General features: G+C 38.5%; 13 non-coding genes across 13 annotated transcripts; all 13 read left to right on the top strand.

The window, feature by feature from the left end:
- Positions 1 to 1451: 1451 nt before the first annotated feature.
- On the top strand, positions 1452 to 1523 carry TRNAQ-UUG (transfer RNA glutamine (anticodon UUG)). Its single transcript has one exon. It is a non-coding gene; the product is annotated as a tRNA-Gln (tRNA).
- Positions 1524 to 3177: 1654 nt separating this feature from the next.
- Positions 3178 to 3249, top strand: TRNAQ-UUG (transfer RNA glutamine (anticodon UUG)). The gene has a single exon. It is a non-coding gene; the product is annotated as a tRNA-Gln (tRNA).
- Positions 3250 to 4880: 1631 nt separating this feature from the next.
- On the top strand, positions 4881 to 4952 carry TRNAQ-UUG (transfer RNA glutamine (anticodon UUG)). Its single transcript has one exon. It is a non-coding gene; the product is annotated as a tRNA-Gln (tRNA).
- Positions 4953 to 6606: 1654 nt separating this feature from the next.
- TRNAQ-UUG (transfer RNA glutamine (anticodon UUG)) lies at positions 6607 to 6678 on the top strand. Its single transcript has one exon. It is a non-coding gene; the product is annotated as a tRNA-Gln (tRNA).
- Positions 6679 to 8321: 1643 nt separating this feature from the next.
- Positions 8322 to 8393, top strand: TRNAQ-UUG (transfer RNA glutamine (anticodon UUG)). Its single transcript has one exon. It is a non-coding gene; the product is annotated as a tRNA-Gln (tRNA).
- A 924-nt stretch (positions 8394 to 9317) lies between these two features.
- Positions 9318 to 9399, top strand: TRNAS-UGA (transfer RNA serine (anticodon UGA)). The gene has a single exon. It is a non-coding gene; the product is annotated as a tRNA-Ser (tRNA).
- Positions 9400 to 11032: 1633 nt separating this feature from the next.
- On the top strand, positions 11033 to 11114 carry TRNAS-UGA (transfer RNA serine (anticodon UGA)). Its single transcript has one exon. It is a non-coding gene; the product is annotated as a tRNA-Ser (tRNA).
- A 4638-nt stretch (positions 11115 to 15752) lies between these two features.
- TRNAQ-UUG (transfer RNA glutamine (anticodon UUG)) lies at positions 15753 to 15824 on the top strand. The gene has a single exon. It is a non-coding gene; the product is annotated as a tRNA-Gln (tRNA).
- Positions 15825 to 16640: 816 nt separating this feature from the next.
- Positions 16641 to 16712, top strand: TRNAQ-UUG (transfer RNA glutamine (anticodon UUG)). Its single transcript has one exon. It is a non-coding gene; the product is annotated as a tRNA-Gln (tRNA).
- Positions 16713 to 17627: 915 nt separating this feature from the next.
- TRNAS-AGA (transfer RNA serine (anticodon AGA)) lies at positions 17628 to 17709 on the top strand. Its single transcript has one exon. It is a non-coding gene; the product is annotated as a tRNA-Ser (tRNA).
- Positions 17710 to 18364: 655 nt separating this feature from the next.
- TRNAQ-UUG (transfer RNA glutamine (anticodon UUG)) lies at positions 18365 to 18436 on the top strand. Its single transcript has one exon. It is a non-coding gene; the product is annotated as a tRNA-Gln (tRNA).
- Positions 18437 to 19351: 915 nt separating this feature from the next.
- TRNAS-AGA (transfer RNA serine (anticodon AGA)) lies at positions 19352 to 19433 on the top strand. The gene has a single exon. It is a non-coding gene; the product is annotated as a tRNA-Ser (tRNA).
- Positions 19434 to 21091: 1658 nt separating this feature from the next.
- TRNAS-UGA (transfer RNA serine (anticodon UGA)) lies at positions 21092 to 21173 on the top strand. The gene has a single exon. It is a non-coding gene; the product is annotated as a tRNA-Ser (tRNA).
- Positions 21174 to 21284: the final 111 nt, after the last annotated feature.

Here is a 21284-nt window from a genome sequence, read left to right as displayed (position 1 = left end):
ACATGCTACATACATACTACATGCATGCTACATACATACTACATGCATGCTACATACATACTACATGCTACATACTACATGCTACATACATACTACATATATACTACATGCATGCTACATACATACTACATGCTACATACATACTACATATATACTACATGCATGCTACATACATACTACATATATACTACATGCATGCTACATACATACTACATGCTACATACATACTACATGCATGCTACATACATACTACATGCATGCTACATACATACTACATGCTACATACATACTACATGCTACATACATACTACATATATACTACATGCATGCTACATACATACTACATGCTACATACATACTACATATGTACTACATGCATGCTACACACATACTACATGCTACATACATACTACATGCATGCTACATACATACTACATGCTACATACATACTACATGCTACATACATACTACATGCTACATACATACTACATATATACTACATGCATGCTACATACATACTACATGCTACATACATACTACATATATACTACATGCATGCTACATACATACTACATGCTACATATATACTACATGCTACATACATACTACATATATACTACATACATGCTACATACATACTGCATGCTACATACATACTACATGCATGCTACTTGCATGCTACATACATACTACATACATACTACATACATACTACATGCATGCTACATGCATGCTACGTGCTACATACATACTACATACATACTACATGCTACATACATGCTACATACATACTACATACATACTACATGCTACATACATACTACATATATACTACATGCATGCTACATACATACTAATGCTACATACATACCACATACATACTACATACATGCTACATATATACTACATATATACTACATGCATGCTACATACATACTACATATATACTACATGCTACATATATACTACATGCTACATGCATGCTACATACATACTACATACATACTACATGCTACATACATACAACATATATACTACATACATACAATACATTCATACAATACATACATAGACATACAGTACATATAACATAGAGTAACATACTTACCAATACTTGTCACATTGTTACCTGAAGCCATTGTCTTTTCCGGAATAAATATTAACATAACAAACCACAAAAATACTCACCCACGATCCGAAGCAGTCCACGAGTGTGTCCCACGACGATCTTGGGTAGAGAACTGCAGCATCAGATGATGCTGCCGTTCTCTACGGGCTGCAGGAATCCAATGACGGAAGGTAGGTATCCTTCCGCACTGTATTCCTCCGCCACTTAAAAAAAAAAAAGTCCCTAGTCTCACTTTATGCCATTGCTGCGTGGGAAATTCCCACACAGCAATGGCATAAAGTGAGACTAGGGACTTTTTTTTTTAAGTGGCGGAGTCATGGTTGGTTCCATGGTGTAATCGTTAGCACTCTGGACTTTGAATCCAGTGATCTGAGTTCAAATCTCAGTGGAACCTGGGCACACATTTCTATTTTTCCATGTGCACTCAGATCGACGATGCCCAATGTTTATGATGAAACATGCAATTTAAAATCCACATAATAAAAGACAAAAAAAGGGTTCAAGGATTCATGGAATACCATGATCAAAGCTGTCAATCAAGTAGGATTAGCAAAAATTAAAATTGTCTATATCACTCATTGTCTATGTCATACCAAGCAATCTCATACTCTGTGACTTGAGTCAATATTCACATAACACTCTTTCCAAGTGGGTGAATCTGACAAGGATTTGAAGCCAAAATGGCTTCAGGAAGTTTTTTTTTAATTTTTCTCTAAGCCTTCTTTTCTTGTGTTTTCCAGAATTTCCTAAAGTGCCTTATAAACATTTTTGGTGGTGTTTTTCTAAATATTCTTTTCGGCGTCTTTTGAATGTGTTTTGTGGCTTTTTTTGTAGGACACAAAAGTCAATCAGGACCCTTTATAGGGTCTTTCGAACCTTACCGTTGACTTGTAGTATAGGTATGGAGCTATTCAAAGTGAAAAACAGCTGAAGATTGATATGGTAATTTCAGTTAACCGCTGGACATTTTTGGAAACTTGAGATGGTTAATAGACGCTCCAAAGCCTGATCAAATGAACATCAAGTCTTTTTTACTTGGAAATGATTATGTTCAGTCTTCTTAGCATTTTCGTATTATTTTTAAGGATGTTTTTGGAGCTGACTGACTCCAAATCCACATTATGAAGAGGGAAAAGCATTAAACTGTGAATGGTTCCCATTGATGATGACTTTAAATCAGATTTTTGCATTTTACTGAGACCTTGTATTTTCTTTTCTTTTTCTGAGATGTCTTCCAGAGGGTTGATCACTGAGCTTGATCATGGTGCTATTAGAAAACGTGTGTGAAACTCATAACAGCATGACGTCTGAGTAGTTGTGGCCGAGTGGTTAAGGCGATGGGCTAGAAATCTTTTGGGGTCTCCCCGCGCAGGTGCAAATCCTGCCGATTACGTCTATGTTTAAAATAACTTTTTGACCTTTTATCTTTGTTGTTCAATTTGCATGTTTACTAGTCTATTCCCCATGACAGTGATTTGTGATGGAGCGAGTTTCTAGGACCAAACTGACTTTATATTTGACTGTTCTTTAGATAATCTATTCTGGAGCAACATTACATGTGCGACTTGCCGCTAATCAAAAGAAGCATCGTGGGTGCCATCAGGTAAGAGGTTTTTCTCTTGATCTTGTCCAGCAGCCACAGACCGCTGTCCTGGCTAACGGACTGGGACATGCACTTTGATTTGCACAAACCTTAAATTATCTCTCAGATGAAGCCTTTTACCATGCAATGCTAATCTTTATCGACTACTGGATGAACAGTTTTCTAACAGTATAAGTTTTGCAATTTATTTTTTTCACACTTTTTCCAAGTAACAGATACAGCAATCTTTTTACTAGCCACTTTTCATCAACATTTCAAAGTGTCCTAGCTGTGATATCGTGGAAATGTTGGTAAATTTGTGGAATGAAAGGTTATAAGATATCAATTTACCATTGTGTATGATTGCAGATTTGCACTGCAGCTTTGGAGCCTGTTTTCACCATCGTTCATGATTTCATATGCTTTATTCAGCACAACAAGCCGCAGCCATGACTACTTCATGGCTGGTTCCATGGTGTAATGGTTAGCACTCTGGACTTTGAATCCGGTGATCTGAGTTCAAATCTCAGTGGAACCTGGGTACACATTTCGATTTTTCCATCTGCACTCAGATCGACGATGCCCAATGTTTATGATGAAACAAGCAATTTAAAATCCACAAAAAAAGAGTTCAAGGATTCATGGAATACCATCGTCAAAGCAGTAGGATAAGGATCAAGTAGTATTAGCAAAAATTAAAATTGTCTATGTCATACCAAACAATCTCATACTCTGTGAATAGAGTCAATATGCACATAACACTCTTTCCAAGTGGGTTAATCTGACAAGTATTTGAAGCCAAAATGGCTGCAGGAAGTGTTTTCGATTTTTCTCTAAGCCATCTTTTCTTGTGTTTTCCAGAATTTCCTAAAGTGCCTTATAAACATTTTTGGTGATGTTTTTCTAAAAATTCTTTTCGGCGTCTTTTGAATGTGTTTTGTGCCTTTTTTTGTAGCACACAAAAGTCAATCAGGACCCTTTATACGGTCTTTCGAACCTTACCGTTGACTTGTATTATAGGTATGGAGCTGTTCAAAGTGAAAAACAGCTGAAGATTGATATGGTAATTTCAGTTAACCGCTGGACATTTTTGGAAACTTGAGATGGTTAATAGACGCTCCAAAGCCTGATCAAATGAACATCAAGTCTTTTTTACTTGGAAATGATTATGTTCAGTCTTCTCAGCATTTTTGGATTATTTTTAAGGATGTTTTTGGAGCTGACTGACTCCAAATCCACATTATGAAGAGGGAAAAGCTTTAAACTGTGAATGGTTCCCATTGATGATGACTTTAAATCCGATTTTTGCATTTTACTGAGACCTTGTATTTTCTTTTCATTTTCTGAGATGTCTTCCAGTGGGTTGATCACTGAGCTTGATCATGGTGCTATTAGAAAACATGTGTGAAACTCATAAAAGCTTGACGTCTGAGTAAGTCGTGGCCGAGTGGTTAAGGCGATGTACTAGAAATCCATTGGGGTCTCCCCGCGCAGGTTCAAATTCTGCCGACTACGTCTATGTTTCACTAACTTTTTGACCTTTTATCTTTGTTGTTCAATTTGCGTGTTTACTAGTCTATTCCCCATGACAGTGATCTGTGATGGAGCGAGTTTCTAGGACCAAACTGACTTTATCTTTGACTGTTCTTTAGATAATCTATTCTGGAGCAACATTACATGTGCGACTTGCCGCTAATCAAAAGAAGCACTGTGGGTGCCATCAGGTAAGAGGTTTTTCTCTTCATCTTGTCCAGCAGCCACAGACCGCTGTCCTGGCTAATGGACTGGGACATGCACTTTGATTTGCACAAACCTTAAATTATCTCTCAAATGAAGCCTTTTACCATGCAATGCTAATCTTTATCAACTACTGGATGAACAGTTTTCTAACAGTATAAGTTTTGCAATTTATTTTTTTCACAATTTTTCCAAGTAACAGATACAGCAATCTTTTTACTAGCCACTTTTCATCAACATTTCAAACTGTTCTAGCTGTGATATCGTGGAAATGTTGGTAAATTTGTGGAATGAAAGGTTATAAGATATCAATTTACCATTGTGTATGATTGCAGATTTGCACTGCAGCTTTGGAGCCTGTTTTCGCCATCGTTCACGATTTCATATGCTTTATTCAGCACAACAAGCCGTAGCCATGACTGTGTAATGGTTGGTTCCATGGTGTAATGGTTAGCACTCTGGACTTTGAAACCAGTGATCTGAGTTCAAATCTCAGTGGAACCTGGGCACACATTTCTATTTTTCCATGTGCACTCAGATCGACGATGCCCAATGTTTATGATGAAACATGCAATTTAAAATCCACATAATAAAAGACAAAAAAAGGGTTCAAGGATTCATGGAATACCATGATCAAAGCTGTCAATCAAGTAGGATTAGCAAAAATTAAAATTGTCTATATCACTCATTGTCTATGTCATACCAAGCAATCTCATACTCTGTGACTTGAGTCAATATTCACATAACACTCTTTCCAAGTGGGTGAATCTGACAAGGATTTGAAGCCAAAATGGCTTCAGGAAGTTTTTTTTTAATTTTTCTCTAAGCCTTCTTTTCTTGTGTTTTCCAGAATTTCCTAAAGTGCCTTATAAACATTTTTGGTGGTGTTTTTCTAAATATTCTTTTCGGCGTCTTTTGAATGTGTTTTGTGGCTTTTTTTGTAGGACACAAAAGTCAATCAGGACCCTTTATAGGGTCTTTCGAACCTTACCGTTGACTTGTAGTATAGGTATGGAGCTGTTCAAAGTGAAAAACAGCTGAAGATTGATATGGTAATTTCAGTTAACCGCTGGACATTTTTGGAAACTTGAGATGGTTAATAGACGCTCCAAAGCCTGATCAAATGAACATCAAGTCTTTTTTACTTGGAAATGATTATGTTCAGTCTTCTTAGCATTTTCATATTATTTTTAAGGATGTTTTTGGAGCTGACTGACTCCAAATCCACATTATGAAGAGGGAAAAGCATTAAACTGTGAATGGTTCCCATTGATGATGACTTTAAATCAGATTTTTGCATTTTACTGAGACCTTGTATTTTCTTTTCTTTTTCTGAGATGTCTTCCAGAGGGTTGATCACTGAGCTTGATCATGGTGCTATTAGAAAACGTGTGTGAAACTCATAACAGCTTGACGTCTGAGTAGTCGTGGCCGAGTGGTTAAGGCGATGGGCTAGAAATCTTTTGGGGTCTCCCCGCGCAGGTGCAAATCCTGCCGATTACGTCTATGTTTAAAATAACTTTTTGACCTTTTATCTTTGTTGTTCAATTTGCATGTTTACTAGTCTATTCCCCATGACAGTGATCTGTGATGGAGCGAGTTTCTAGGACCAAACTGACTTTATATTTGACTGTTCTTTAGATAATCTATTCTGGAGCAACATTACATGTGCGACTTGCCGCTAATCAAAAGAAGCATCGTGGGTGCCATCAGGTAAGAGGTTTTTCTCTTGATCTTGTCCAGCAGCCACAGACCGCTGTCCTGGCTAACGGACTGGGACATGCACTTTGATTTGCACAAACCTTAAATTATCTCTCAGATGAAGCCTTTTACCATGCAATGCTAATCTTTATCGACTACTGGATGAACAGTTTTCTAACAGTATAAGTTTTGCAATTTATTTTTTTCACACTTTTTCCAAGTAACAGATACAGCAATCTTTTTACTAGCCACTTTTCATCAACATTTCAAAGTGTCCTAGCTGTGATATCGTGGAAATGTTGGTAAATTTGTGGAATGAAAGGTTATAAGATATCAATTTACCATTGTGTATGATTGCAGATTTGCACTGCAGCTTTGGAGCCTGTTTTCGCCATCGTTCATGATTTCATATGCTTTATTCAGCACAACAAGCCGCAGCCATGACTACTTCATGGCTGGTTCCATGGTGTAATGGTTAGCACTCTGGACTTTGAATCCGGTGATCTGAGTTCAAATCTCAGTGGAACCTGGGCACACATTTCGATTTTTCCATCTGCACTCAGATCGACGATGCCCAATGTTTATGATGAAACAAGCAATTTAAAATCCACATAATAAAAGACAAAAAAAGAGTTCAAGGATTCATGGAATACCATCGTCAAAGCAGTAGGATAAGGATCAAGTAGTATTAGCAAAAATTAAAATTGTCTATGTCATACCAAACAATCTCATACTCTGTGAATAGAGTCAATATGCACATAACACTCTTTCCAAGTGGGTTAATCTGACAAGTATTTGAAGCCAAAATGGCTGCAGGAAGTGTTTTCGATTTTTCTCTAAGCCATCTTTTCTTGTGTTTTCCAGAATTTCCTAAAGTGCCTTATAAACATTTTTGGTGGTGTTTTTCTAAAAATTCTTTTCGGCGTCTTTTGAATGTGTTTTGTGCCTTTTTTTGTAGCACACAAAAGTCAATCAGGACCCTTTATACGGTCTTTCGAACCTTACCGTTGACTTGTATTATAGGTATGGAGCTGTTCAAAGTGAAAAACAGCTGAAGATTGATATGGTAATTTCAGTTAACCGCTGGACATTTTTGGAAGCTTGAGATGGTTAATAGACGCTCCAAAGCTTGATCAAATGAACATCAAGTCTTTTTTACTTGGAAATGATTATGTTCAGTCTTCTCAGCATTTTTGGATTATTTTTAAGGATGTTTTTGGAGCTGACTGACTCCAAATCCACATTATGAAGAGGGAAAAGCTTTAAACTGTGAATGGTTCCCATTGATGATGACTTTAAATCCGATTTTTGCATTTTACTGAGACCTTGTATTTTCTTTTCATTTTCTGAGATGTCTTCCAGTGGGTTGATCACTGAGCTTGATCATGGTGCTATTAGAAAACATGTGTGAAACTCATAAAAGCTTGACGTCTGAGTAAGTCGTGGCCGATTGGTTAAGGCGATGTACTAGAAATCCATTGGGGTCTCCCCGTGCAGGTTCAAATTCTGCCGACTACGTCTATGTTTCACTAACTTTTTGACCTTTTATCTTTGTTGTTCAATTTGCGTGTTTACTAGTCTATTCCCCATGACAGTGATCTGTGATGGAGCGAGTTTCTAGGACCAAACTGACTTTATCTTTGACTGTTCTTTAGATAATCTATTCTGGAGCAACATTACATGTGCGACTTGCCGCTAATCAAAAGAAGCACCGTGGGTGCCATCAGGTAAGAGGTTTTTCTCTTGATCTTGTCCAGCAGCCACAGACGGCTGTCCTGGCTAATGGACTGGGACATGCACTTTGATTTGTACAAACCTTAAATTATCTCTCAGATGAAGCCTTTTACCATGCAATGCTAATCTTTATCGACTACTGGATGAACAGTTTTCTAACAGTATAATTTTTGCAATTTATGTTTTTCACACTTTTTCCAAGTAACAGATACAGCAATCTTTTTACTAGCCACTTTTCATCAACATTTCAAACTGCGCTAACTGTGATATCGTGGAAATGTTGGTAAATTTGTGGAATGAAAGGTTATAAGATATCAATTTATCATTGTGTATGATTGCAGATTTGCACTGCAGCTTTGGAGCCTGTTTTCGCCATCGTTCACGATTTCATATGCTTTATTCAGCACAACAAGCCGCAGCAATGACTGAGTCATGGTTGGTTCCATGGTGTAATGGTTAGCACTCTGCACTTTGAATCCAGTGATCTGAGTTCAAATCTCAGTGGAACCTGGGCACACATTTCAATTTTTCCATGTGCACTCAGATCGACGATGCAGAATGTTTATGATGAAACAAGCAATTTAAAATCCACATAATAAAAGACAAAAAAAGAGTTCAAGGATTCATGGAATACCATGATCAAAGCTGTCAATCAAGTAGGATTAGCAAAAATTAAAATTGTCTATATCACTCATTGTCTATGTCATACTCTGTGACTTGAGTCAATATTCACATAACACTCTTTCCAAGTTGCTGAATCTGACAAGGATTTGAAGCCAAAATGGCTTCAGGAAGTGTTTTTGATTTTTCTCTAAGCCATCTTTTCTTGTGTTTTCCAGAATTTCCTAAAGTGCCTTATAAACATTTTTGGTGGTGTTTTTCTAAATATTCTTTTCGGCGTCTTTTGAATGTGTTTTGTGGCTTTTTTTGTAGCACACAAAAGTCAATCAGGACCCTTTATAGGGTCTTTCGACAATTACCCTTGACTTGTATTATAGGTATGGAGCCGTTCAAAGTGAAAAACAGCTGAAGATTGATATGGTAATTTCAGTTAACTGCTGGACATTTTTGGAAACTTCAGATGGTTAATAGACGCTCCAAAGCCTGATCAAATGAACATCAAGTCTTTTTTACTTGGAAATGATTATGTTCAGTCTTCTCAGCATTTTCGGATTATTTTTAAGGATGTTTTTGGAGCTGACTGACTCCAAATCCACATTATGAAGAGGGAAAAGCTTTAAACTGTGAATGGTTCCCATTGATGATGACTTTAAATCAGATTTTTGTATTTTACTGAGACCTTGTATTTTCTTTTCATTTTCTGAGATGTCTTCCAGAGGGTTGATCACTGAGCGTGATCATGGTGCAATAACTTGGTGCAATAGTTTTCTAATAAGAAAACATGTGTGAAGCTCATAACAGCTTGACATCCGAGTAGTCGTGGACTAGTGGTTAAGGCGATGGACTTGAAATCCATTGGGGTCTCCCCGCGCAGGTTCAAATCCTGCCGTCTATGATTCCATAACTTTTTGACCTTTTATCTTTTTTGTTCAATTTGCATATTTACTAGTCTATTCCCCATGACAGTGATATGTGATGGAGCGAGTTTCTAGGACCAAACTGACTTTATCTTTGACTGTTCTTTAGATAATCTATTCTGGAGCAACATTACATGTGCGACTTGTCGCCAATCAAAAGAAACACCGTGGGTGCCATCAGGTAAGAGGTTTTTCTCTTGATCTTGTCCAGCAGCCACAGACCGCTGTCCTGGCTAATGGACTGGGACATGCACTTTGATTTGCACAAACCTTAAATTATCTCTCAGATGAAGCCTTTTACCATGCAATGCTAATCTTTATCGACTACTGGATGAACAGTTTTCTAACAGTATAAGTTTTGCAATTTATTTTTTTCACACTTTTTCCAAGTAACAGATACAGCAATCTTTTTACTAGCCACTTTTCATCAACATTTCAAACTGCGCTAGCTGTGATATCGTGGAAATGTTGGTAAATTTGTGGAATGAAAGGTTATAAGATATCAATTTACCATTGTGTATGATTGCAGATTTGCACTGCAGCTTTGGAGCCTGTTTTCGCCATCGTTCACGATTTCATATGCTTTATTCAGCAAAACAAGCCGCAGCCATGATTGCGTCATGGTTGGTTCCATGGTGTAATGGTTAGCTCTCTGGACTTTGGATCCAGTGATCTGAGTTGAAATCTCAATAGAACCTGAGCACACATTTTGATTTTTCCATCTGCACTCAGATCGACGATGCCCAATGTTTATGATGAAACAAGCAATTTAAAATACACATAATAAAAGACAAAAAAAGAGTTCAAGGATTCATGGAATACCATGGTCAAAGCTGTCAATCAAGTAGGATTAGCAAAAATTAAAATTGTCTGTCACTCATTGTCTATGTCATACGAAGCAATCTCATACTCTGTGACTTGAGTCAATATTCACATAACACTCTTTCCAAGTGGGTGAATCTGACAAGGATTTGAAGCCAAAATGGCTTCAGGAAGTGTTTTTGATTTTTCTCTAAGCCATCTTTTCTTGTGTTTTCCAGAATTTCCTAAAGTGCCTTATAAACATTTTTGGTGGTGTTTTTCTAAAAATTCTTTTCGGCGTCTTTTGAATGTGTTTTGTGGCTTTTTTTGTAGCACACAAAAGTCAATCAGGACCCTTTATAGGGTCTTTCGAACCTTACCGTTGACTTGTATTATAGGTATGGAGCTGTTCAAAGTGAAAAACATCTGAAGATTGATATGGTAATTTCAGTTAACCGCTGGACATTTTTGGAAACTTGAGATGGTTAATAGATGCTCCAAAGCCTGATCAAATGAACATCAAGTCTATTTTACTTGGAAATGATTATTTTCAGTCTTCTCAGCATTTTCGGATTATTTTTAAGGATGTTTTTGGAGCTGACTGACTCCAAATCCACATTATGAAGAGGGAAAAGCTTTAAACTGTGAATGGTTCCCATTGATGATGACTTTAAATCAGATTTTTGCATTTTACTGAGACCTTGTATTTTCGTTTCATTTTCTGAGATGTCTTCCAGAGGGTTGATCACTGAGCGTGATCATGGTGCTATTAGAAAACATGTGTGAAGCTCATAACAGGTTGACGTCCGACTAGTCGTGGCCGAGTGGTTAAGGCGATGGACTTGAAATCCATTGGGGTCTCCCTGCGCAGGTTCAAATCCTGCCGACTACGTCTATGTTTCAATAACTTTTTGACCTTTTATCTTTGTTGTTCAATTTGCATGTTTACTAGTCTATTCCCCATGACAGTGATCTGTGATGGAGCGAGTTTCTAGGACCAAACTGATGTTATCTTTGACTGTTCTTTAGATAATCTATTCTGGAGCAACATTACATGTGCGACTTGCCGCTAATCAAAAGAAGCACCGTGGGTGCCATCAGGTAAGAGGTTTTTCTCTCGATCTTGTCCAGCAGCCACAGACCGCTGTCCTGGCTAATGGACTGGGACATGCACTTTGATTTGCACAAACCTTAACCCCTTCACTACCAAGGGTGGTTTGCACGTTAACTCCCGGGCCAATTTTTACAATTCTGACCACTGTACCTTTATGAGGTCATAACACTGGAACGCTTTCATGGATCCCGGTGATTCTGACATTGTTTTCTCGTGACATATTGTACTTCATGGTAGTGGTAAAATTGCATTCAAATAACTTGCGTTTATTTGTGAAAAAAAACGGAAATTTGGCGAAAATTTTGAAAATTTCGCAATTTTCCAACTTTGAATTTTTATGCCCTTAAATCACAGCAATACGGCACACAAAAAACTTAATACATAACATTTCCCACATGTTTACTTTACATCAGCACAATTTTGGATCCAAAATTTTTTTTTGTTAGGAAGTTATAAGGGTTAAAAATTGACCAGCGATTTCTCATTTTTGCAACACCATTTTATTTTTAGGGACCACTTCACATTTGAAGCCACTTTGAGGGGTCTATATGATAGAAAATACCCAAAAGTGACACCATTCTAAAAACTGCACCCCTTAAGGTGCTTAAAACCACATTCACGAAGTTTATTAACCCTTTAGGTGCGTCACAGGAATTTTTTGAATATTAAAAAAAAAATGAACATTTAGCTTTTTTTCACAAAAAAAATACTTCAGGTTCAATTTTCTTTATTTTACCAAGGGTAACAGGAGAAATTGGACTGCAAAAGTTATTGTGCAATTTGTCCTGAGTACGCTGATACCTGATATGTGGGGGGGAACCACTGTTTCGGCGCATGGCAGACCTCAGTAGGGAAGGAGCACTGTTTGACTTTTTCAATGCAAAATTGGCTGGAATTCAGATCGGACGCCATGTCGCGTTTGGAGAGCCCCTGATGTACCTAAACAGTGGAAACCCCCCAAGTGACCCCATTTTGGAAACTAGACCCCCCAAGGAACTTATCTAGATATGTGGTGAGAACTTTGAACCCACAAGGGCTTCACAGAAATTTATAACGTACAGCGGTACAATTAAAAAATCATATTTTTTCCACAAAAATGATCTTTTCACCCCCAATTTTTATTTTTCCAAGGGTAACAGGACCCTAAAAGTTATTGTGCAATTTGTCCTGAGTACGCTGATACCCCATATGTGGGTGTAAATGACTATTTGGGCGCATAGCAGAGCTCGGAAGGGAAGCAGCGCCATTTGACGTTTTTGGCTAGAATTGAGATCGGACACCATGTCACGATTGGAAAACCCCTGATGTACCAAAACAGTGGAAACCCCCCACAAATGACACCATTTTGGAATCTAGACCCCCCAAGGAACTTATCTAGATGTGTGGTGAGAACTTTGAACCCCCAAGGGCTTCACAGAAGTTTATAACGTACAGCAGTACAATTAAAAAATCATATTTTTTCCACAAAAATGATCTCTTCACCCTCAATTCTTATTTTCCCAAAAGTAACAGGACCCTAAAAGATATTGTGCAATTTATCCTGAGTACGCTGATACCCCACATGTGGGTGTAAACCACTATTTGGGCGCATGGCAGAGCTCGGAAGGGAAGCAGCGCCATTTGACGTTTTTGGCTGGAATTGAGATCGGACACCATGTCGCGTTAGGAAAGCCCCTGATGTACCAAAACAGTAGAAACCCCCCACAAATGACACCATTTTGGAAACTAGACCCCCCAAGGAACTTATCTAGATGTGTGGTGAGCACTTTGAACCCCCCAGTGCTTCACTGAAGTTTATAACGTCCGGGCGTGAAAATAAAAAAATCGTATTTTTTCCACAAACATCATCTTTTAGTCCCCATTTTTTTATTTTCCCAAGGGTAACAGGAGAAATTGAACCCCAAAAGTTGTTGTCCAATTTGTCCTGAGTACGCTGATACCTCATATGTGGGAGAAAACTACTGTATGGGCACACGTCGGGGCTCGGAAGGGAAGTAGTGACGTTTTGGAATGCAGACTTTGATGGATTGGTCTGCGGGTGTCATGTGCGTTTGGAGAGCCCCTGATGTACCTAAACTATTGAAACTCCCCACAAGTGACCCCATTTTGGAAACTAGACCCCCCACGGAGCTTATCTAGATGTGTGGAGAGCACTTTGAACCCCCAAGTGCTTCACAGAAGTTTATAACGCCTGGGCGTGAAAATAAAAAAAACATTTTTTTCCGCAAAATTATATTTTTGCCCCCAATTTTTTATTTTCCTAAGGGTAACAGGAGAAATTGGACCCCAAAAGTTGTTTTGTAATTTGTCCTGAGTAGGCTGATACCCTACATGTGGGGGTAAAACACTGTTTGGGCACATGGCAGAGCTTGGAAGGGAAGGAGCACCATTTGACTTTTTCAACACAGAATTGGCTGGAATTGAGATCAGACGCCATGTTGCCTTTGGAGAGCACCTGATGTGCCCAAACAGTGGAAACCCCCAATTATAACTCCAACCCTAACCTCAACACACCCCTAACCCTAATCTGAGCCCTAGCCCTAACCCTAGCCCTAACCCTAGCCCTAACCCTAGCCCTAACCCTAGCCCTAACCCTAGCCCTAACCCTAACCCTAGCCCTAGCGGGAAAATGGAAATAAATACATTTTTTTTATTTTATTATTTTTCCCTAACTAAGGGGGTGATATCGGGGGGTTTGATTTACGATTTATGGCGGTTTTTATGTTTGGCGGCTGTCGCACGCTAAAAGACGCTTTTTATTGTAAAAAATAGTTTTTGCATCACCACATATTGTGAGCTATAATTTTTCCGTATTTTGACCCACCGAGTCATGTGAGGTCTTATTTTTTGCGGGACGAGTTGACGTTTTTATTGGTACCATTTTCGGGCACGTGACATTTTTTGATCGCTTTTTATTCCGATTTTGGGGGCGCAGAATGAACAAAAAACAGTGTTTCATGAATTTCTTTTGGGGGGGTGCGTTTACACCGTTCCGCGTGCGGTAAAATTGATAACGCGTTTTTATTCTTCGGGTCAGTACGGTTACAGCAATCCTCATTTAGGTCGTTTTTTTATGTTTTGTCGGTTTTTTGCAATGAAAACAATTTTATATAAAAAATAATTATTTTTGTATCGCTTTATTCTGCGAGCTATAACTTTTTTATTTTTTTGCGGATGATACTGTATGATGGCTCGTTTTTTGCGGGACAAGATGACGTTTTCAGCGGTACCATGCATATTTATATATGTCTTTTTGATCGCGCGTTATTGCACTTTTTGTTCGGTGGTATGATAATAAATCATTATTTTTTGCTTCGTTTTTTATTTTTATTTTTTAAGGGGTTCGCTAAAGGGGTTAACTAATGGGACAGTTTTATAGGGCAGGTCATTACGGACGCGGCAATACCAAATATGTGTACTTTTATTGTTTTTGTTTTTTTTATTTTGAAAAAATGGATTTATTGGGGAATATTTTTTTTTTTTTTAATTATTTTTAACACTTTTTTTTTTTTTTTTACTTTATTACCTTGTCCCAGGTGGGACATCACTGTCCTGTGACAGATCGCTGATCTGTCACATCACAGATCACTGTGACAGATCAGCGATCTGACACAGGCACTGCTGAAGGCTTCCTCATGCCTGCGCTTTGCAGGCACTGAGGAAGCCAGCTTCCTCAGGCCCCCGAAGGCCCCCGTCGCCATCTTGGATTCGGGGGCCTGGAGGAAAGGAGCCCCCCGCAGCAGCGCTGCACATTGCGCTGCTGTGGGGGGCTCAGGGAAGCACGGAGGGAGCCCCCACCCTGCCGATACTTCCCTTTAACCACCGGTACACCGCGATCGCGTTTGATCGCGGTGTGCAAGGGGTTAACGTGTCGGGGGCGGTCCGTGACCACCCCTGACACATTGTGCCGGGTGTCAGCTATGATAATTAGCTGACACTCGGCCGCGATCAGCGGCGCTCACCACGTGGGCGCCTCTGATCGCGATGACGTAATATTCCGTCCATGGTAATTAGGTCCATGGTGACATGGACGGAATATTACGTCAATTGTAGGTAAGGGGTTAAATTATCTCTCAGATGAAGCCTTTTACCATGCAATGCTAATCTTTATCGACTACTGGATGAACAGTTTTCTAACAGTATAAGTTTTGCAATTTATTTTTTTCACACTTTTTCCAAGTAACAGATACAGCAATCTTTTTACTAGCCACTTTTCATCAACATTTCAAACTGCGCTAGCTGTGATATCGTGGAAATGTTGGTAAATTTGTGGAATGAAAGGTTATAAGATATCAATTTACCATTGTGTATGATTGCAGATTTGCACTGCAGCTTTGGAGCCTGTTTTCGCCATCGTTCACGATTTCATATGCTTTATTCAGCAAAACAAGCCGCAGCCATGATTGCGTCTTGGTTGGTTCCATGGTGTAATGGTTAGCACTCTGGACTTTGAATCCAGTGATCTGAGTTCAAATCTCAGTAGAACCTGGGCACACATTTCGATTTTTCCATCTGCACTCAGATCGACGATGCCCAATGTTTATGATGAAACAAGCAATTTAAAATCCACATAATAAAAGACAAAAAAAGAGTTCAAGGATTCATGGAATACCATGGTCAAAGCAGTCAATCAAGTAGGAATAGCAAAAATTAAAATTGTCTATGTCACTAATTGTCTATGTCATACCAAGCAATTTGCATGTATACTAGTCTATTCCCCATGACAGTGATCTGTGATGGAGCGAGTTTCTAGGACCAAACTGACGTTATCTTTGACTGTTCTTTAGATAATCTATTCTGGAGCAACATTACATGTGCGACTTGCCGCTAATCAAAAGAAGCACCGTGGGTGCCATCAGGTAAGAGGTTTTTCTCTCGATCTTGTCCAGCAGCCACAGACTGCTGTCCTGGCTCATGGACTGGGACATGCACTTTGATTTGCACAAACCTTAAATTATCTCTCAGATGAAGCCTTTTACCATGCAATGCTAATCTTTATCGACTACTGGATGAACAGTTTTCTAACAGTATAAGTTTTGCAATTTATTTTTTTCACACTTTTTCCAAGTAACAGATACAGCAATCTTTTTACTAGCCACTTTTCATCAACATTTCAAACTGCGCTAGCTGTGATATCGTGGAAATGTTGGTAAATTTGTGGAATGAAAGGTTATAAGATATCAATTTACCATTGTGTATGATTGCAGATTTGCACTGCAGCTTTGGAGCCTGTTTTCGCCATCGTTCACGATTTCATATGCTTTATTCAGCAAAACAAGCCACAGCCATCATTGCGTCTTGGTTGGTTCCATGGTGTAATGGTTAGCACTCTGGACTTTGAATCCAGTGATCTGAGTTCAAATCTCAGTAGAACCTGGGCACACATTTCGATTTTTCCATCTGCACTCAGATCGACGATGCCCAATGTTTATGATGAAACAAGCAATTTAAAATCCACATAATAAAAGACAAAGAAAGAGTTCAAGGATTCATGGAATACCATGGTCAAAGCAGTCAATCAAGTAGGATTAGCAAAAATTAAAATTGTCTATGTCACTCATTGTCTATGTCATACCAAGCAATCTCATACTCTGTGACTTGAGTCAATATTCACATAACACTCTTTCCAAGTGGGTGAATCTGACAAGGATTTGAAGCCAAAATGGCTTCAGGAAGTGTTTTTGATTTTTCTCTAAGCCATCTTTTCTTGTGTTTTCCAGAATTTCCTAAAGTGCCTTATAAACATTTTTGGTGGTGTTTTTCAAAAAATTATTTTCGGCGTCTTTTGAATGTGTTTTGTGGCTTTTTTTGTAGCACACAAAAGTCAATCAGGACCCTTTATAGGGTCTTTCGAACCTTACCCTTGACTTGTATTATAGGTATGGAGCTGTTCAAAGTGAAAAACAGCTGAAGATTGATATGGTAATTTCAGTTAACCGCTGGACATTTTTGGAAACTTGAGATGGTTAATAGACGCTCCAAAGCCTGATCAAATGAACATCAAGTCTTTTTTACTTGGAAATGATTATGTTCAGTCTTCTCAGCATTTTCGGATTATTTTTAAGGATGTTTTTGGAGCTGACTGACTCCAAATCCACATTATGAAGAGGGAAAAGCTTTAAACTGTGAATGGTTCCCATTGATGATGACTTTAAATCAGATTTTTGCATTTTACTGAGACCTTGTATTTTCTTTTCATTTTCTGAGATGTCTTCCAGAGGGTTGATCACTGAGCTTGATCATGGTGCTATTAGAAAACATGTGTGAAGCTCATAACAGGTAGATGTCTGAGTAGTCGTGGCCGAGTGGTTAAGGCGATGGGCTAGAAATCCATTGGGGTCTCCCCACGCAGGTGCAAATCCTGCCGACTACATCTATGTTTAAAATAACTTTTTGACCTTTTATCTTTGTTGTTCAATTTGCATGTTTACTAGTCTATTCCCCATGACAGTGATCTGTGATGGAGCGAGTTTCTAGGACCAAACTGACTTTATCTTTGACTGTTCTTTAGATAATCTATTCTGGAGCAAAATTACATGTGCGAATTGCTGCTAATCAAAAGAAGCACTGTGGGTGCCATCAGGTAAGAGGTTTTTCTCTTGATCTTGTCCAGCAGCCACAGACTGCTGTCCTGGCTCATGGACTGGGACATGCACTTTGATTTGCACAAACCTTAAATTATCTCTCAGATGAAGCCTTTTACCATGCAATGCTAATCTTTATCGACTACTGGATGAACAGTTTTCTAACAGTATAAGTTTTGCAATTTATTTTTTTCACACTTTTTCCAAGTAACAGATACAGCAATCTTTTTACTAGCCACTTTTCATCAACATTTCAAACTGCGCTAGCTGTGATATCGTGGAAATGTTGGTAAATTTGTGGAATGAAAGGTTATAAGATATCAATTTACCATTGTGTATGATTGCAGATTTGCACTGCAGCTTTGGAGCCTGTTTTCGCCATCGTTCACGATTTCATATGCTTTATTCAGCAAAACAAGCCACAGCCATGATTGCGTCTTGGTTGGTTCCATGGTGTAATGGTTAGCACTCTGGACTTTGAATCCAGTGATCTGAGTTCAAATCTCAGTAGAACCTGGGCACACATTTCGATTTTTCCATCTGCACTCAGATCGACGATGCCCAATGTTTATGATGAAACAAGCAATTTAAAATCCACATAATAAAAGACAAAGAAAGAGTTCAAGGATTCATGGAATACCATGGTCAAAGCAGTCAATCAAGTAGGATTAGCAAAAATTAAAATTGTCTATGTCACTCATTGTCTATGTCATACCAAGCAATCTCATACTCTGTGACTTGAGTCAATATTCACATAACACTCTTTCCAAGTGGGTGAATCTGACAAGGATTTGAAGCCAAAATGGCTTCAGGAAGTGTTTTTGATTTTTCTCTAAGCCATCTTTTCTTGTGTTTTCCAGAATTTCCTAAAGTGCCTTATAAACATTTTTGGTGGTGTTTTTCAAAAAATTATTTTCGGCGTCTTTTGAATGTGTTTTGTGGCTTTTTTTGTAGCACACAAAAGTCAATCAGGACCCTTTATAGGGTCTTTCGAACCTTACCCTTGACTTGTATTATAGGTATGGAGCTGTTCAAAGTGAAAAACAGCTGAAGATTGATATGGTAATTTCAGTTAACCGCTGGACATTTTTGGAAACTTGAGATGGTTAATAGACGCTCCAAAGCCTGATCAAATGAACATCAAGTCTTTTTTACTTGGAAATGATTATGTTCAGTCTTCTCAGCATTTTCGGATTATTTTTAAGGATGTTTTTGGAGCTGACTGACTCCAAATCCACATTATGAAGAGGGAAAAGCTTTAAACTGTGAATGGTTCCCATTGATGATGACTTTAAATCAGATTTTTGCATTTTACTGAGACCTTGTATTTTCTTTTCATTTTCTGAGATGTCTTCCAGAGGGTTGATCACTGAGCTTGATCATGGTGCTATTAGAAAACATGTGTGAAGCTCATAACAGGTAGATGTCTGAGTAGTCGTGGCCGAGTGGTTAAGGCGATGGGCTAGAAATCCATTGGGGTCTCCCCACGCAGGTGCAAATCCTGCCGACTACATCTATGTTTAAAATAACTTTTTGACCTTTTATCTTTGTTGTTCAATTTGCATGTTTACTAGTCTATTCCCCATGACAGTGATCTGTGATGGAGCGAGTTTCTAGGACCAAACTGACTTTATCTTTGACTGTTCTTTAGATAATCTATTCTGGAGCAAAATTACATGTGCGAATTGCTGCTAATCAAAAGAAGCACTGTGGGTGCCATCAGGTAAGAGGTTTTTCTCTTGATCTTGTCCAGCAGCCACAGACTGCTGTCCTGGCTCATGGACTGGGACATGCACTTTGATTTGCACAAACCTTAAATTATCTCTCAGATGAAGCCTTTTACCATGCAATGCTAATCTTTATCGACTACTGGATGAACAGTTTTCTAACAGTATAAGTTTTGCAATTTATTTTTTTCACACTTTTTCCAAGTAACAGATACAGCAATCTTTTTACTAGCCACTTTTCATCAACATTTCAAACTGCGCTAGCTGTGATATCGTGGAAATGTTGGTAAATTTGTGGAATGAAAGGTTATAAGATATCAATTTACCATTGTGTATGATTGCAGATTTGCACTGCAGCTTTGGAGCCTGTTTTCGCCATCGTTCACAATTTCATATGCTTTATTCAGCAAAACAAGCCGCAGCCATGATTGCTTCATGGTTGGTTCCATGGTGTAATGGTTAGCACTCTGGACTTTGAATCCAGTGATCTTAGTTCAAATCTCAGTAGAACCTGGGCACACATTTCGATTTTTCCATCTGCACTCTGATCGACGATGCCCAATGTTTATGATGAAACAAGCAATTTAAAATCCACATAATAAAAGACAAAAAAAGAGTTCAAGGATTCATGGAATACCATCGTCAAAGCAGTAGGATTAGGATCAAGTAGGATTAGCAAAAATTAAAATTGTCTATGTCATACCAAACAATCTCATACTCTGTGAATAGAGTCAATATTCACATAACACTCTTTCCAAGTGGGTGAATCTGACAAGGATTTGAAGCCAAAATGGCTGCAGGAAGTGTTTTCGATTTTTCTCTAAGCCATCTTTTCTTGTGTTTTCCAGAATTTCCTAAAGTGCCTTATAAACATTTTTGGTGGTGTTTTTCTAAAAATTCTTTTCGGCGTCTTTTGAATGTGTTTTGTGGCTTTTTTTGTAGCACACAAAAGTCAATCAGGACCCTTTATAGGGTCTTTCGAACCTTACCCTTGACTTGTATTATAGGTATGGAGCTGTTCAAAGTGAAAAACAGCTGAAGATTGATATGGTAATTTCAGTTAACTGCTGGACATTTTTTGGAAACTTCAGATGGTTAATAGACGCTCCAAAGCCTGATCAAATGAACATCAAGTCTTTTTTACTTGGAAATGATTATGTTCAGTCTTCTCAGCATTTTCGGATTATTTTTAAGGATGTTTTTGGAGCTGACTGACTCCAAATCCACATTATGAAGAGGGAAAAGCTTTAAACTGTGAATGGTTCCCATTGATGATGACTTTAAATCAGATTTTTGTATTTTACTGAGACCTTGTATTTTCTTGTCATTTTCTGAGATGTCTTCCAGAGGGTTGATCACTGAGCGTGATCATGGTGCAATAACTTGGTGCAATAGTTTTCTAATAAGAAAACATGTGTGAAGCTCATAACAGGTTGACATTCTAGTAGTCGTGGCCGAGTGGTTAAGTCGATGGACTTGAAATCCATTGGGGTCTCCCCGCGCAGGTTCAAATCCTGCCGTCTATGTTTCCATAACTTTTTGACCTTTTATCTTTTTTGTTCAATTTGCATATTTACTAGTCTATTCCCCATGACAGTGATCTGTGATGGAGCGAGTTTCTAGGACCAAACTGACTT

The sequence above is a fragment of the Dendrobates tinctorius genome, unplaced genomic scaffold, assembly GCF_039654945.1.
Source record: "Dendrobates tinctorius isolate UK_male_01 unplaced genomic scaffold, ASM3965494v1 ptg000048l, whole genome shotgun sequence".
In the NCBI taxonomy this organism is placed as follows: Eukaryota; Metazoa; Chordata; class Amphibia; order Anura; family Dendrobatidae; genus Dendrobates; species Dendrobates tinctorius.
This window is presented reverse-complemented; position numbering and strand designations above follow the sequence as displayed.